Below are 13,155 nucleotides of genomic sequence, written 5' to 3'. Positions count from 1 at the left end.
ATAGTGTCCAGGAGAATCTACAGATCCACCCTAGTAACTGATGTCACCCTCCTTGGGCTGTAGGCAGGACATTAGAGAAGAGTCACTCACAAGATGCTGTGCTGCTTGAGTGTGTGTGTGTAGGCATCGATTCTTGCCTTGGTGAATGGGAGAACAAGGCTATGTATCACTGTCTCAAGTCCCTGGAAGTCTTAACATCCTAAAACCTTAAATTATGTCCTTTATCTGTTTCCATGCTTCCCTCAAGTTTCAAAGTAGAGCAGCTGATTTTAAGGTCCTTTTCAAGAGTGAAGCCCTGGATTCGACTGATGAGTCCAGGTCTGAAGTAAGGATTACCCCAGTAATCTCAGGGGCTGTTTCTTTGCCAAGTAATGGTAGGAATGCGCTTCGGTTGAGTGCCCCCGCCCCAGCTACCCTGCATCTGGCTGGGGAGCACACTGCTACTTCTATCTGCCTGCTTGCCAACACAGACATCTCAGACAAAGGCAGGCTGATGAACAGCATCTTTAATGACATTAAATCCTGGGAAGGGTTATCAAGAACAGTACACAAAGAACAGACTCGTGGCCTTGAGAGCAAGCCAGAGAGAGAAAGAGAGAAAGCTAGACACTATGCAGGTGGCTGGGAGGAAAACCCCCAACATGAATTACAGAGGGAAGGTGCACTGGCTTAGTTGAAATAAGCCTGATGCTGAGGGAGGGGAGTTGAGCACAGATGTGAGGGATTGGTCACCTCATCACCAAGAGAAAGCAAAGCCTGGGACAACTTCTCTCGGTTCATGGCCCCCTCCCACTCCATTCGCTTCCTTGCTCTTTGTTATTGCTCTCCCTCCCCCTCTCCACCCCATACCCCCCCCCACACACACACAAAGCATATGCTGGTACAGGGAGTGGGCTTTGAAACACTCTGAAGAATGGCATAGGACAGAAAGCTAATACAATACAACCTCAGAAACCAGTATTCTAGAAGGGTCTAGGAGGCTAGGGAAGCCATATGGAGTGGGATGGCAATTCTCACACAGCAGAGGGGGTTGGACATAATGACTAAGTTTAGGTCCCAGAACTTTGTGATCTTTTATAAATCACACGTCTAGACCTAATCCCTTCCCCTGCGGGATGGTGATAAACATCCCATCGTCGGTTTGTAAGGGTATAAAATAAGCACACATTTTGAGCAGACCTCAGTTTTACATGAGACAAAATGAAAACTCAGTATGAAGGTCATACTAGGCGATCAGAACACCAGTGTCAATCTAGAAAGAGGAATAAATTAAGAATGGCAGAGAGGGGTTGGAGTATCCAATGGTAGAGTGCTTGCCCGGGATGAGGGGAAAAGACCCTAGCTTCCATCCCATACTAAGTGGGGGAGAGACCAGACAACAAGGAAAACATGTGGGCTAAAGGAGAAAGAGGCACACAGCAAGGAATTCATTCGTTCGCATCATTTCTAACAAGCATTAGTACTAAGAAGAAAGCAGCAGATTGAACTACAGAACATGGAAGACAGAGTCCAGAAACCATCCCAACCCCTGTATACAGGTTGCTAGCGTTGGGTCACAGCTAAAACAGAGCTGTCTTAGTCTCAATGTGTGCAGTGCTTGAAGAAATGGGATGAGCAGCCGGGACAGGAGAGGCGGAGTCCCGAAGGTCACCTGGCCTCTGACACCAAGACTCGTTCAGAAAGTGTAGATGTTAATATGGAGTCAGTAAGTATGTGTGGACAGCCTTCTCAACTCAAAAGTTCAGGAGAAATACAAATTCCCAAAGAGCCTCTCTCTCCCTCTCCCTCCCTCCCTCCCTCCCTCTCTCCCTCCCTCCCTCCTTCTCTCTCTCTCTTTCCCTCCCTCTCTCCCTCCCTCTCCCTCTCTTTCTCTCTCCCTCCCTCTCTCTCTCCCTCCCTCCCTCTCTCTCTCTCTCTCCCTCTCTCTCTCCCTCTCTCTCCCTTCCTCCCTCCCCCTCTCCCTCTCTCTCTCTCTCTCTCTCTTCCTCCCTCCCTCCCCCCTCTCTCTCTCTCTCTCTCTCTCTCTCTCTCTCTCTCTCTCTCTCACACACACACACACACACATACATTAGACATGCTCACATAAAACGATAACCTCCAATGTGAGACACCCAGTGAGGCTGTTAAGCTGGGGCAGTGGTTTTTCTCAACCCTTGAGAACCAGGAGACTGAGGAGGAGGGATGAGGTCGCTTTTCGTGATAGAGACAAGTTAATTAAATGGAAGCTCCATTACCTCGCCCCACCAGGTAGGTAACAGGGGCTTCATTGTATTCCGAAGTTCCTACAAGAAGGCAGACGGCAATGGGTTCTTTCAGGAGAGGGAGTGATTACAGCCCCACAGAATGAGCTGCTGTCTTTCTTTCCATGGAAAGGTAACTTTGAACAGACCTTCTGAGCCACATTCTACAAGATCACCAACTGGGCTGCCAGGGTGCTTAATTCCCATCCCCACCCCCAACATGAACTCGGATTCTCTGCCCTGTTACAGACCTAGACAGACTGCCTCTACAGCCCAAACACCACAGCAGACTAGGAATCCCCCTTACTCCTGCTGCCGATTATTTCTCATCTTTATGCCATTCCAGGGAGGCAGAGAGAAAGCAAAGTAGCCACTAATCACTAATCGATCCTCAGGAAGCTGACAGTCCAACAGCAGGAACTAATTCGTGAGTAGACACAAGGTCCCCATGCTATCTAGTACACATAGCCCATCCAGGTGGAGGAAGAGAGGACTCATCCAAGCAGCCTAACCTGGCAATGGGGACACCTCAGAAAGAGTGGATGGCAGGGACAAAGGCATCCATTTGTATAGTGAAAGGGGAGGGACTGGAAACCCATGTGGCCAGATGTTTCAGTATTCGTCCGAAACTGAGAAGACCCAGAATGGCCAACATTCACCCAAGTCCAACTCTATGGGAGCTAAATGGATCCTCACCAACACCCTGTGAGGCAGGTTCTATTACTTCAGAACCACAGATGATGAAACTGACCCCCAAAGCCTGAAAGATGGGCAATAACTTAATGATCCCCAGGGCTGCCTCCAAAGCCTAGAAAGGCCAGGGAACTGATCTACAATCTCCTTTGCAGTTACTCTAAAGAGTCTTGGAATCTGTCCGTAAACAGTGAGGAAGGCAGTTCATTTGTTTAGTTCATGTTTGTTTGTTTGTTTGTTTGTTTGTTTTTAAACAGGACTTTGCTTTGTAGTCCTGGCTGGCCTGAAACTTACTACATAGACCATACTGGGCTATGTGGTTACAACACAGACTATCTTGCTCCTGACCCCCACCCTTGCCCGCCCCCTAAGTGCAGAGGTTAGTGATGTGCACACCATAGCCAGAGGCATTTTGCCATTGTTCTAGAGAGCATATAAGACACTGGGTTTGTTATATTGTCATGTACATGCACCATCATACTGACTTCATACCCTCCACTCATTGGTTTTTCTGCCCTTCTTCCCCAAACAGTTCTCAATTTGCTTTTACATCATATATGTATCTAAAATATCCCAGAGACAACAGCCAATGTTCATCTAACTTTCTCGCCATTGCTCACCTCTCCCTCCCATCAGAGCCCTCATCCACCTCAGTCGCTTTCTACCTTCATGTCACACACACACACACACACACACACACACACACACACACACGTGCATGCACATGCAAACACACATACATACACATACACACACAGTACATCACCATTTCCTTTATCCATGAGCTGTTCTGTATTTTGGTTGTTGTCAGTTATGCAGGTATATCTGGAGATGCAATAAAAATAATGCTTCATTAACCTGCATAAATCTTCATGCTTGGACCATGGTAACTTTCTCAATATCACCCCCAACTTTATTATAAGTGCTGCTGAAGAGGGCATAAGAAATGGCATCAAGTAGGGGGGACATTAACTCAAATTTGTATCCCTAATATGAACTCCCACATGATATGAGGGGGCAGGGAGGTTAGAAATGAAGGGAAATCCAATCAGAGTTAAGTGGGCCAGTTAGAAAGTAGCCAACGTGTCCTTTGAGCAATGTATGGGGTAGCCTGGTCCAGCGGGCTGAGGAAACAGCAGAGGGAGAAGACCCAAGGCATCTATGGTGCTCTGAGTCTACACAGCTCATCAGCATGCTGCTGCTGCCTTGGGTGTGAACTGTTTTTGTAAACATGCTTCTGTGCAGAATAACTTTGGGAGGATGGTTCTCCTGTGCAGGCAATGCACCTGTTTTCCCGGGATATAATATTTTGTTTCTTAAACTCAGGCTTTCTTCTGTAACACAATACACTCCAGTTGTAAGTGGCAGGCACTGGTTCTATCCATAACTCTCTGGAAAATGAGTCATGCAGAAGGAAGGAGCTGGCATTTCTCTGCCTGTTGCAACACCCAGCATCCATGGGACCAACAGTTTTGGTGTGAATAAAAAGTCTTGAATCCTTCACATTCTTGACAATATTTAGGAGCAAAACCAAATCAGCAGACTTAGAGGCTGGCAAGACATAGAAGACAGAGAAGAAAAGGAATCAAAAGGAACATCTAGTTTTTTGGTCTGATTGAAGGATTTGGTCTAGTTTGCACCACTGAGATGGAACCCATGATGCAAGGTAGAAGACCAGAGGCTGCTGGGAAATGGTAGTCTATGAACCATGAAACTTGGTGATGAAATCTAGAAGAAGATAGCATTAAAGACAGAGTTGCAGGAGTCATTAACATCAGATGTACTTGAAACCATGTGATTGGATAGTACCAACTATCAGCTCAACATCTAAAGCTTGTTGGACCCTCACTAAGCCCAGGACAGAGAATTCAAAAGAAGAGTCATTATGCCCAGTAGAACAGGCATACTTAGCACAAGGGATACACTAAACATATAGCTATCGATCAAAAAGCCAGAAACACTTCTAGACTGGGCTGGGGTGGTTGTTTAAAATAAAGCTTTGAACATTATTTGTCTGATGCTAATCCTGACTTCCCAGAGTCAATGTGTCACGTGACATTCAGCCAGTTCCACACACAGATGCTTGCAAGTCTATCATTCTCTCGTGTGCCATACAGGAGCAGAATGTAATCCAAGGATCTCAATTTCAAGTTAAAAATTATATATAGTACTGTGGGGTAGCTTGTAGTAGGAAAGTTCTGTTATCCACAGATTCAATCATTCATCCATTTGAAAACAACAAATTATCCACTTCCCTGAAGACACACTAAATGAACTAAAATCAAAAAGCTATAAAGGACCTAAATGGATAAGCATTTCCTTAAAGTAATTGCCAAGTCAGTGATGGCCAAAGCATCAGCCTGAAGTGTAGTTCCTTCACCTATCATTAGTAAGTAATTTCAGTATCTTCAGCAAATTACTCAACCTTTACAACTTTCTACTTCCTCACTATAAACATATCAATTGTAAATGAAGCCATGTTTTGTAATGGAGAACCCAGAACCTCCTGCAAATGTGGTGGCTCTTATCATCACTGCCTGCCTGAGCCAGCCAAGGAAGAATTAATTACCCACAAAAGGCCACTCAGTTATAATAGCATAAGCCTTTATACCCAGCATTTAGAAAGAGGAAACAGGTGGAGCTCTATAAGTTCAAGGCCAGCCTGGTCTACACAGTTCCAGGCTAGCCAAGGCTACAGAGTAAGATATGGTTCCAGAAAGATCTTTCACATGGTGTCTCTTATCTTTGTCTCTTAACTGCTCATCATCAGTTGTGAGTGTATATACCCTATATCAGCTGGCAAAGCCAGAAAAGCAAAGCAGAGTAGGGGGAAGAGGGGGGCATGGTAAAAGAAATTTAAAGAGGGAAATTAGGAAAAAGTAAGGGTTTGGTAATTAGAATGGGAAGGCAGATCAATGCAGAAGGAGAGGAAAGGAAGAGATAACATAACAGTAAGGATTGCTGAAAATGTCACAAGGTGTCATGTTATCTATCGACCTAAAATTATACATAATACATATAAATCTGTATGTATTCACATGTACATTATATGTATAATGTGTAATATTAAGTGAAATTTTTCTAAGTGACAGTGCTTCCCTCAAAACTCATTGGATATCAAAACCCCCTACAATCAGTTTGTTCAGTCTCCTTAGGAGTTGCTGGTCAGGGAGACCTCCAAAACATTATAAGCTATTGCTGCTGCCCTCAGTTGTCCCACAGGGGTTACAGGTTAGCCCCTGTTTCTGAAGACACCATGCACTTCATACATGGAATGCAGAGGATTTGAGTTGGCTCTGACCTAAAAGCCTCTTCTTGTGAGGACTAGTTTTATGATCCTAGAAGATACCAAGTAAGCTTCCAAGGGAAGGAAAACACCAATGGTCCTACGCAGCTTGACACATATGCACCACAACAGTGGCCAGCATGCCACAGCATCTTTATGAGTACCATAGGGATGTTCATATCTTGACAGTAACCAATAGCGCTTTAATTGGACCCACTCAATAAGAGGAAAGTCATGTCTGCTGTGGAGATCTAAAGGACTTCTCAGGGAATGTGAGATCATAGGTCTCGAAAGAAAACCTACCACAACCACTAAACCAGCATAACTCCTAACTGCATTCTAAATAGTTATCCTCTCTACCCACAGATAAGTGGTGCTCTCTCCTCAACAAAGAAACTTCTCTTTGCAACAGATGGAGACCATTATAGAAAGCCACAACTAATCAAACTGCAGAGAACCGGTGACTGCATGGTGCCCTGCCCAAATGATACATCTATAGCACAAATCCTCAAGGGTCAGGAGCATCGTGGAAAAGGGGACAGAAAGACTGATGAAGGCCAGATAAATGGATGTCTTCTGTGAGATCGTGTCTCTCATGGGAATCTACACCCATGACATCTCAACATTATGACCACCTAAAGAGTTGCTAACTTGGAAGGGGGAACTCTCACAGGGCCCCAACTCTAGATAAATAACTAAAGGCAACTGAGGAATATTGAGAGTGGGAGAACAGTCTTTTGTAGGGAAGAACCCCCAAACTGGTTATCCATTACCAAGAAGTCATTTCCTGAAACACAGATTAAGCAGATTATACTTATATATCTAGGAAAGCACAGACACACACACTAACACACACACACACGCACACGCACACACACGCGCACAATTAAAGAAAAAGCAGCCAGAGGCCATGAACTTAAGAGAGGAGGGGTAGTACATGGGAGGGGTTGGAGGAAGAAAAGGGGCAATAATGTAATTATATTTTAGTGAACAAAAGAAAATTCAAAGGCCCTTACTGAGGAACAGTAACAAGCATTATCAATGTCACTGAAGATTTCAAGAACTTGACACTCAAAAGTGTAGAAGCACAGCAGACTGATGAGCACCACTGGGTTGCCCTTGTTCCACGCACCTCTAATACACATACATGCATGGTCACCATTCCCATTTTCCAAATGAAAAACCAAAAGTCAGCCACCAGAAATTGGAAGAGCAGGAAATAAGCCCAAGATGTTTGTTTTCAGAGTCCAACAGCCTCCTCCAGGTGACCAACTATGTATTTTGTGGCAGGGTTGCAGGGAGGGCACAGAAGCTCTGAGGCCACTCCCCCCCCACCCAACCCCCACCCATCCACTGCAGACACTACTCTCATCTCTTCTGAGGAATAATTCATAAAAACCTGAACACCAAGTACACGGACTTTTCCGCATTGACTAGGGGTAATATTCACAGATCCTAAACTCTGAGCACGCCGGAAGATTTAAAGTCTGAAGCCAAACACCAGCAAGACAAAAATCACAGTGCATCATGGGTAGGCACATGAATTTCATATATTCAAAGCCAAAGGGCTGGGAATTGAGGCTTGGAGGCAGCTTTATGGGGGAAACTTACTCTATTTGCCAGTTTTAGTTCCCGTTGTGTGGACTGCTTGACTTAGTTTAATATACATCCCTCTCCAATGCAAAGTTTCCTTGGTTTTTTTCCCCCCTTTATGTGAATAAAGTAACAGATGGATAAGATGGAACTGCTCTGATGGACCATCAATGTTTATTTAAGTGTTGAGGAGGTAGCTCAGTGGTAGAATAGTCCCTAGTATGTTCGCGGCCTTGGTGCTTGACACCCAGCAAACAGTCAGTAAATACAATATTTCATTTTCTCTAGCACCATACCAAAAAATGTTATTTTATTTAATTTTCAAAGAAATGGAGGCAAAATACCCTAGATAACCAACTAAATAAACTGAAGGTTGTGATTGTTCAGAGTACTATTACAAAAAACATATAGTCTTGAAAAATAATGTTGATACAAAATAGTTGTATTTAAGATGGTCACAAGTAGTTAGGTATGGTGGCTCACATTTGTAATTATGATACTTGGGGTGTAAAAGCAAGGCGATTGGGAGTCCAGAGCCATCCTTAGCTATATAGTGAGTTTGAGACCAGCCTGAACTACATGAGACCCAGTGTCAAAAAATCCACCACAAATAATAGATGATGATGATAATAATAATTTTTAAAGTTAGTCTTATAAAAGATATAGCAAAATATTAAGACTGTCATTGGAGGCTAATGGAGACTTAAGTATTTTTGTTTAATTTTTTATTACCTTTGTTTTAGTTAAAATGACAAATTTTCATACAATATATTCTCATCATGCTTTCCCTCCCAAATCCTCTCAACCTCCCCAACACCACCCAATTCCATTCTCATACTCTCTCTCTCTCCCTCTCTCTCTCTCCCTCTCTCTCTCTCCCTCTCTCTCTCTCCCTCTCTCTCTCCCCCCCTCTCCCTCTCTCTCTGTCCCTCTCTCTCCCTCTCTCTCTCTCTCTCTCCCTCTCTCTCTCTCTCTCAAGCAAGAAAAGTAAAATTGAAAACACAAGAAACACACACACAACCCTCCCACAATAAAACAGAATCCAAAATATACAAGCAAAAGATGAGTAAGACAGAAATCCTAAACAAACAAACAACAAAAAAAAGAGACAAAAATCTACAAAAATATCGTTAGCTTCATTTTGTATCAGCCAACTACTCCTAGAAACAGGGCCTACCTTGAAGTATGAGTAATATCCCCTGGAGATCCCACTGAAGAAAACAAATGTCTCCTTTGCTAGCAGATACAATTCCAGATGACTTTGCGGTTAGGGATAGGAGCCTGTGTCTGGTTCCTTTTCTCAGTGCTGGAGACTCACCTGGCTTAAAACCTACTCTGACTTTTTTTGTTTGGATACACATATATCACGTGTATATTTTTTAATTACAGCAAACTGATTTCTAAACAATTTAGAAAGAGGAAGTAATGGGAAAAGGAAAACAGAACAACATAAAACATGGTTTTTAATGCCTATTTTGCCTATGTGTATGTATACATCCCGTGTATGTGCCTTGTGACTGTCAAGTGCCAGAAGAAGGAATCAATTCTCCTAAAACTAAATCAGAGAGTTGTGCGCTGCCATGGAGACAAAGTTGGGTTCCCTGCCAGGTACGGTCTCAGCTGCAGCCTTCTTACATCTTCATCTTCTCTCCACCCAACCTTCTCAATTGCCTTAAAATATTGGGTCTTTGAAACATTGTATTTTCCTTGTTGCTTAGAAGTTCATTACCGGGGGAATCTCCAGAGATGGCTCAGTGGTTAAGAACACTGGTTGCTCTTCCAGAGGTCCTCAGCTCAATTTCCAGCACCCACATGGTGGCTCACAACTATAACTATCTATACAGTCTATACAGTTGATTACTGTCTATAGCTCTATACAGCCTATAATGGTAGTCCCACGGAATCCTGTGATTTCTTCTGATGTGTGTACAGACAGACAAAGTACCTATATAGGTAAGACACACGAATGAATCTTAAAAGAAGCTCATTGCACAAAAGCACTGTCCTACAGTTTGTAAACATTTTGAATAGTTATTTTACAGATAGATTAACAGAGAAGGAGGAGGGAGGGAAAGAGGAAGGGGAGGGAGAAGGAGGAGGAAGAGAGAGAGAGAAGGAAGGGGAGGGGAAAGAGATAATGGCCTTCCCTTGCAAAAAAAAAAAAAAATGTTCCAGAACAGCCCCACTTACAGATTTTTGACTCAGCTTTTCTCTCCAGCTCAGCTCTCTTTAAAGGCATCGCCAACTCATTATTTTAAAGGCATACATATCTAACTTTGAAACCCTGAATGGAAAGTACAGATAACCAGTTATTAAACTAACTGGTTATCCTACAATTGGGACAGAAGAGTAATCTAAAATTCATACAAAATTCTATACATACTTTCTGTCAGTCACAAATATCAAAATGGCAAGCTAAAGCTACAAGCTACCTTATAGAGAACACCATCCAGAACTGATTTTCTTAAGGAATTAAAAAAAAAAAAAAAAAAAAAAAAAACTGGCTCGGCCGGGCAGAATTGTTGAATCTAGCCTGGCGGAAGGGCTGGAGTAGCTAGCTACACAAACTCTATAATGAGCTTCAGCAGCTGTTTACATCTGGGAATGTGTATCACATACACATGACTCCATATGCAACCAGAAATCGTTTAACCACTTTCAAAACACCAGTCATAGCACAGACCAAGGAAGGAGAATAGTATGCATATTTTTTAAAAGAACACAATGATTAGAAGAGCTTTGGGAAATTAACACAGCCCTACTGTGGAGGTCAAATTCATATGTAATACAAAATGGAAACAAATCCACACACTCAACATTTGTCATGTGGCTATCATGGACAGACCACGCAACAGTGAAAGAAATGAAGTGGGAACTAGGTGGGAATGGGGTTTGGCTGTTTGACTGGGAAATGCCCACCTTGCCCCACTACTTTATGAAGTCAAGCCCAGTTTCTCCTGCCGCTTGCCTGAAACAGGTCTCCACATACACACTTCCTTCCATGCAAAGTGCCTCTGTGAGGGTGTGAGCTGTCAGCAATACCAATGCTGAGTACATCGTCAAGTCTAGCATGGCTCTGGGGGTAGACCAGATTGGGGAGGCAAAGAAATGAAGAAAAGACAGACCAACACATACAGATACACAGAAAAGCTAAATTTAGATGGATTGAGCCCTCAGAGAAACAACAGCACCCTAAATCTCAGCATGTCCATTATATAGAATTGAAGAGAGCAGTAGGGCTATTGCACACAGCTTAGGTAAGGAGGTAGGGTTATTCGATACAGATGAATAAGTAGGTAGGGTTTATGGTGTATAGCTGAGTCAAGCACAAACTACTCTCAGTAGCAGGGACCAGTCTTCAGGACATAGTATGGGGTTTTGGAGGGGAAAGTTATGTTGAGCATTTCTGCACACACTATCATCATTTATTCAGGGACGAGAAGAGAAGGATTTGCCACCCCTCTGCCTGACGGGGCCAGCGCATGTCAACAACATACTTTCACTCAGCACTTAACACATCCAGGGCTTCTTCCACTCCCCACATTCAAGGTGTTATAAACTGAGAGGCAAGAAAGACAATGAGGGCTGGTGAGATGGCTCAGTAGGTACAGGAACCCGACTGCTCTTCTGAAGGTCCTGAGTTCAAATCCCAGCAACCACATGGTGGCTCACAACCATCTGTAAGGAGATCTGACTCCCTCTCCTGGAGTGTCTTAAGACAGCTACAGTGTACTTACATATAATAAATAAAAAATAAATAAATCTCTTTAAAAAGAAAAAAGAAAGACAATGAGACATATTCAAGAGCTAGAAAGTCAAGTGCATCTCAAGTCTCAGAGGGAGATGCAGCCAATGGGGCATACCTTCAGAACTTCAAGCTATTTAAATTAGACATCGTTGATTTTAGGAAATCAATTTCAGGTTAGATTTATGTCAATATAGGAAATCCACATGAAGATGTTGTGAAATCGAGGGAAATCTACAAGCTTGCCTAGATTTCCTTTGGTCACCTCTGGATTGGGTTTTTTCCCCCAAGGCTGTCCACAGAACCTCTGTCCTTAAACATCATGACATTTTAGGAAGTGAGTGCAGAACTATTCTGAGCTCCACCTTTTCCTACGGAATTTTGAAATCACCTGACATTCCAGCTCATAGAAAGACCTATTTTCATGACTCGTTTCATGGCTTATACTGTACTGGTTCATATAAATAGTTCTCAAATGACCCTTTCACAGGGGTCACCTAAGACCATCAGAAAACACAGACACATTATGATTCATAACAGTAGAAAATTGCAGTTATGAGGTGGCAACAAAAATAATTTTATGGTTGGGGGTCACCATAACATGAGGAACTGTGTTAAAGAGTTGCAGCATTAGGAAGGTTGAGACCCACTGCTCTAGAAACTATACGTGACATGTGCCCTTTCTACAAACAGCCTTCAAATACCACAGTGGGGGCAGATGATGACTAGGGTACCATGTAAGGTCTTAGACTTGGAATGAGATAGACCTGAGTTCAAATCCTGACTTTGTCTGGCAAATCCTATGAGCTTGGGCACACTGGGGTCCAAACTCCAATGGAGCCATTAAGAGTGGGGAATGAGATATCTTCCAAAAAGCCAGGGTAGATCTGCAATTCCTTCTCCTGGTGTCACCTACAGTATAACCCTTTCGGATTGTAGAACCTCTCCTATCAGGGAGAGAGGATCAAGAAGACAAAGAATAGATTTGCAGCTTGCATCACTAAACCAGAAAGTTGTCCACTTCTACCTAAAGTGAGTCAGCTTTCTCAACTCCATTTCTTTAGCTATAAATAAAAGAATTATTACCATGGAACTCACACCCCAAAGTCTGTGTACTTGGAAAACACAAGCCACTTCACTGCAGCCTAGTCACACACAGTATCTGCTCGTACCAGGTAACAGTCTCTTTCCTTGGCTTGTGTCAGCCTTCCATGAACTGAGCTGCACTGTGGGTCTCAGGGGCAAAGCAACCTCATGTGTACTTTCCATCCATAAGGTATGGAGAATGTGTGCCATACAACATGCCACCCACACATAAATGAGTGTCTATCTAAGCTTTCTCCATATCCTTCCAAGGGACACACAACTTGTACACACAGCCAGCTTCAGAATGTTCATTGAGGGTGAAGATTCCAGTGAAACTAAGAACACAGAGGAGGAATTGCTCTAGCTCATCTCTGCAGCCCTGAGCCACACTGCCTGGCAGTAAGGAAGCCGGGTCAGCTAAGTTTTCTAACTTGGAGATGTGCCATAGCCTGGTCTAAGAAAAGGAGGATGGTAAAGTCACGATGAGTTATGGTCCTGCCTATGTGTCCAGC

General features: G+C 43.4%; 1 protein-coding gene and 1 long non-coding RNA gene across 3 annotated transcripts in view; both read right to left on the bottom strand.

Moving 5' to 3' along the window:
- The window catches only part of Ror1 (receptor tyrosine kinase-like orphan receptor 1), a 349,016-nt gene that overhangs the window by 289,444 nt on the left and 46,417 nt on the right, over positions 1–13,155 (bottom strand). The window lies entirely within an intron of this gene.
- The window catches only part of Gm12701, a 33,699-nt gene continuing 22,581 nt past the window's right edge, over positions 2,038–13,155 (bottom strand). Inside the window, exon 2 of the long non-coding RNA XR_867957.2 lies at positions 2,038–13,155. This exon is cut by the window's right edge and continues 21,820 nt beyond it. This is a non-coding gene — a long non-coding RNA (predicted gene 12701).

Source organism: Mus musculus, chromosome 4, assembly GCF_000001635.26.
Source record: "Mus musculus strain C57BL/6J chromosome 4, GRCm38.p6 C57BL/6J".
NCBI lineage: Eukaryota > Metazoa > Chordata > Mammalia > Rodentia > Muridae > Mus > Mus musculus.
Note: the sequence above shows the minus strand (reverse complement) of the source record. Positions and strands in the feature narration are given on the sequence as shown.